Below are 4,983 nucleotides of genomic sequence, written 5' to 3' on the forward strand. Positions count from 1 at the left end.
ACTTTTCTGATTGTGTGTATATTTCTGAACGTAGTTATGCATATATTTCTGAGTCTGTGTTTATTTCTGAGTGTGTGCGCACATTTCGGAGTTTTTTCATTTCAGTGTATAATTCTGAACGTGACTATATTTTGGAGCACGTGTATATATTTATGATTGTGCATATATTTCTGAGTGTGTATAGTTATGAGTGTTTGTGTATACTTCTGTGAAGTGTATTTTTCTAAGTGTGTATAGGTATATTTCTGAGTGTGTGTGTATTTCTAAAGGTGCATGTATAGTTCTGAGAGCGTTTTTGTGTATATTGCTGAGAGAGCATATATTTCCGAGTGTGTGTGTGTCTATTTCTGTGTGTATATATACATCTCTTTACGTGTTTATTTCTGTGTGTGCATATTTCAGAACGTGTGTGTATAGTTTGAGGTGTGTATGTATATTTCAGACTGCATGTGTATATTTCAGCGTGTCATGATTTGAAGATGCCGATGTTGGACTGGGGTATACAAAGTTAAAAATCACAACAAATTACACATGAAGGAAGTGAAACTATCACTGTATTCTAACAGATGAAAGGCTTAACAGACAATCAATTTTTCAATGTATAATTTCAGTTCCATCACACTGTAAATTTTTGCTATAAATTCTGTGTGCTAGGATTGAGCTCTCCACTATCACCTGATGAAGGAGCGTCGCTCCGAAAGCTAGTGTGCTTCCAATTAAACCTGTTCGACTATAATCTGGTATTGTGTGATTTTTAATTTCAGGGTGTGTTTGTGCATATTTTGGTGGGTATGCATATTTCAGAGTGTGTGTGTATATTTCACTGTATATGTATATGTCAGCGTGCGTGTACATATTTCAGAGTGTGTGTGTATGATTAGATTATCGACAGTGTGGAAACAGGCCCTTCGGCCCAATAAGTCCACACCGACCCTCCAAAGAGTAACCCACCCAGACCCATTTCCCTCTGGCTAATGCACCTGACACTATGGGGCAATTTAGCATGGCCAATTCACCTGACCTGCACATCGTTGGACTGTGGGAGGAAACTGGAGCACCCGGAGGAAACCCATGCAGACATGGGGACCCACACAGACAGTTGCCCAAGGCTGGAATTGAACCTGGGACCCTGGCGCTGCGAGGCAGCAGTGCTAACCACTGAGCCACCGTGCCGCCCCTGATTTAAGAGCGTAAACGCAGTCCCCTACTACCACAAATGTTGTAGTCGGGTACCCCACATTTGGGAACATCGCAGGCGTCAGCACACCTGAAGTGCAATGGGATAGCCTGGTCCTGGGAGAACCACCTTATTGATCATGGTATCTCCCCTGCCAGGTAAGTATTATTCAGTGTATATGTATATTTCAGAGCACGTGTGCATATTTTGGATTGTGTGTGTATATATTTTGATGTATATGTATATTTCAGAGCACGTGTGCATATTTTGGATTGTGTGTGTATATATTTTGATGTGTATGTATATTTCAGAGCACGTGTGCACATTTTGGAGTGTGTGTATATTTTTCGATCTGTATGTGTTTTTCAGAGTGCGTGTGCATATTTCAGAGTCTGTGTATTTTTCATGTGCATGAATATTTCAGAGTGTGTGTGTTTATTTCAGTGTATATGCATATTTCAGAGTGTGTGCATATTTTGGAGTGCGTGTATATTTTGGTGTATATGTATATTTCAAAGTGTGTGTGCCTATTTTGGATTGTATGTGTATATTTTGGTGTATGTGTATATTTTGGAGTGTGCGTGTATACTTCAGAGTATGTGTATATTTCTGCGTGTGTGTGCTTTTTTGGAGTGTGTGTATATATTTTGGTATGTATGTATATTTCAGAGTGCATGGGCATATTCTGGCGTACGTGTATATTTATGAGTGTATGTGCATACATCAGTATATTTTGGAGTGTGTGTATACTTCAAAGTATGTGTATACTTCAGAGTGCATGTGCATATTTCAGTGTTAATGTATATTTTGGAGTGTGTGTGTATATTTTGGTGTGTATGTATATTTCTGAGTGCGTGTGCACATTTTGGTGTATGTGTATATTTTACAGTGGGTGTATCCTTCAGATTATGTGTATATTTCTGAGTGCGTGTGCATATTTCAGTGTATGTGTATATTTTGGAGTGTGTGTGTCCTTCAGGGTATGTGCATATTTCAGAGTGTGTGTGCATAATTTGGTATATGTGTATATTTGCAGTGTGTGTATCCTTCAGAGTATGTGTATATTTCTGAGTGCATGTGCATATTTCGGTGTATGCATTTCTTCTAGGACAATGTGAGTGAGTTCTTAGGAGGAGCTTTGAGGCAGCAGTGCCAGTATCTTCTGCCTCCTCCTGTTTTTTTTATCTGGAGGCAGATTGTATATATCCAGCCACCTGCTAGCAGTGGTCGGGAGCTATTTGAATGTGTTAATGATTCAGTGATCAGCCACTTTATCAGGAGATTGAAACTTTCCCAGTATTGCCCAGCAGTGTCTGGAAGTCATCAACTCCCAGGAGCTAAGTGGACAACAGAACCTGGTCAGAGTGTCAGGAAAGTGACACACAATCTGAATATTAAATAGGGGATCAGCAAGGCCAATCTCATTGACTGCAGGGGGAGGGATGTCATTGCTTGAAGGGAGGGAAGAAATAATGAGCCAGCCCTTCGATCCTACCGCACAGCCTTTTCTCTCGGCCACTGTGTTGACCATTCCCTTCCAGTTCCCACAGTGTGGACACTGTCAGAGTTACAAACAGCCCTAGCAACAACTTGCACTGAATCACTATCCCAGCTGTGGCCTCGAAATGGACAGCAAACCTGAGGACAGGTACCTGGATGCCATAAGATATTTGAAATGGCACTTGTACCTCTCTCCCCTTTGGGATACTGACCCCAAAATAAAGCAGCCACATCAGTTAGAAATGACCCGAGAACATACAGCTCTGCTGTCTCTGTGTAGGGTCTCCCAGTCTGTCTGTTGGTTGTTGGGTTTTATCTGGGACAGAGTGTCTGTGTCTGGGACAGTGTGTCTCCGTCTGTGACAGTGTGTCAGTGTCTGGGACAGTGTCTCAGTGTCTGGGACACTATGTCTGTGTCTACGACAGTGTGTCAATGTCTGGGACAGTGTGTCTGGGGCAGTGTGTCAGTGTCTCGGACAGTGTGTCTCTGTCTGCGACAGTGTGTCAGTGTCTGCGACAATATGCCTGTGTCTGGGACAGAGTGTCTGTCTGGGACAGTGTGTCAGAGTCTGCGACAGTGTGTCAGTGTCTGGGACAGAGTGTCTGTCTGGGACAGTGTGTCAGTGTCTGCGACAGTGTGTCAGTGTCTGCGACAGTGTGTCTGTGTCTGGGACAGTGTGTCTCCATCTGTGACAGTGTGTCAGTGTCTGGGACAGAGTGTCAGTGTCTGAGACAGTGTCTGTGTCTGGGACAGTGTGTCTCCATCTGCGACAGTGTGTCAGTGTCTGGGACAGAGTGTCAGTGTCTGGGACTGTGTGTCAGTGTCTGGGACAGAGTGTCTGTGTCTGGGACATTGTGTCTCCATCTGCGACAGTGTGTCAGTGTCTGGGACAGAGTGTCAGTGTCTGGGACAGTGCGTCTGTGTCTGGGACAGAGTGTCTGTGTCTGGGACAGTGTGTCAGTGTCTGGGACAGAGTGTCAGTGTCTGGGACAGTGTGTCTGTGTCTGGGACAGTGTGTCTCCATCTGCGACAGTGTGTCAGTGTCTGGGACAGTGTGTCAGTATCTGGGACAGTGTGTCAGTGTCTGGGGACAGTGTGTCAGTGTCTGGGACAGTGTGTCTGTGTCTGGGACAGTGTGTCTCCGTCTGCGACAGTGTGTCTGGGTCTGTGACAGTGTGTCTGTGTCTGGGGACAGTGTGTCAGTCTCTGGGACAGTGTGTCTCCGTCTGCGATAGTGTGTCAGTGTCTGGGACAGTGTGTCTGTGTCTGGGACAGTGTGTCTCCATCTGCGACAGTGTGTCTGTGTCTGGGACAGTGTGTCTGTGTCTGGGACAGTGTGTCTCCATCTGCGACAGTGTGTCTGCGTCTGGGACAGTGTGTCTCTATCTGCGACTGGTGTGTCAGTGTCTGGGACAGTGTGTCTGTGTCTGGGACAGTGTGTCTCCGTCTGCGACAGTGTGTCTGTGTCTGGGACAGTGTGTCTCCGTCTGCGACAGTGTGTCTGTGTCTGGGACAGTGTGTCAGTGTCTGGGACAGAGCGTCTGTGTCCGGGACAGTGTGTCTCCGTCTGCGACAGTGTGTCAGTGTCTGGGACAGTGTGTCTGTGTCTGGGACAGTGTCTCAGTGTCTGGGACAGTGTGTCTGTGTCTGAGACAGTGTGTCAGTATCTGGGACAGTGTGTCTGTGTCTGGGACAGTGTGTCAGTGTCTGGGACAGTGTGTCTCCGTCTGCGACAGTGTGTCTGGGTCTGTGACAGTGTGTCTGTGTCTGGGGACAGTGTGTCAGTCTCTGGGACAGTGTGTCTCCGTCTGCGATAGTGTGTCAGTGTCTGGGACAGTGTGTCTGTGTCTGGGACAGTGTGTCTCCATCTGCGACAGTGTGTCTGTGTCTGGGACAGTGTGTCTGTGTCTGGGACAGTGTGTCTCCATCTGCGACAGTGTGTCTGTGTCTGGGACAGTGTGTCTCTATCTGCGACTGGTGTGTCAGTGTCTGGGACAGTGTGTCTGTGTCTGGGACAGTGTGTCTCCGTCTGCGACAGTGTGTCTGTGTCTGGGACAGTGTGTCTCCGTCTGCGACAGTGTGTCTGTGTCTGGGACAGTGTGTCAGTGTCTGGGACAGAGCGTCTGTGTCCGGGACAGTGTGTCTCCGTCTGCGACAGTGTGTCAGTGTCTGGGACAGTGTGTCTGTGTCTGGGACAGTGTCTCAGTGTCTGGGACAGTGTGTCTGTGTCTGAGACAGTGTGTCAGTATCTGGGACAGTGTGTCTGTGTCTGGGACAGTGTGTCAGTGTCTGGGACAGTGTGTCTC

General features: G+C 46.7%; 1 non-coding gene across 1 annotated transcript; it reads right to left on the reverse strand.

The window, feature by feature from the left end:
* Nucleotides 1–1,183: 1,183 nt before the first annotated feature.
* Nucleotides 1,184–1,343, reverse strand: LOC122547086 (U1 spliceosomal RNA). Its single transcript, XR_006310877.2, has one exon. It is a non-coding gene; the product is annotated as a U1 spliceosomal RNA (small nuclear RNA).
* Between the last annotated feature and the right edge of the window lie 3,640 nt (nucleotides 1,344–4,983).

Source organism: Chiloscyllium plagiosum, unplaced genomic scaffold, assembly GCF_037043375.1.
Source record: "Chiloscyllium plagiosum isolate Xiang-an unplaced genomic scaffold, Cpla_swu_hap1 HiC_scaffold_3, whole genome shotgun sequence".
Classification (NCBI taxonomy): domain Eukaryota; kingdom Metazoa; phylum Chordata; class Chondrichthyes; order Orectolobiformes; family Hemiscylliidae; genus Chiloscyllium; species Chiloscyllium plagiosum.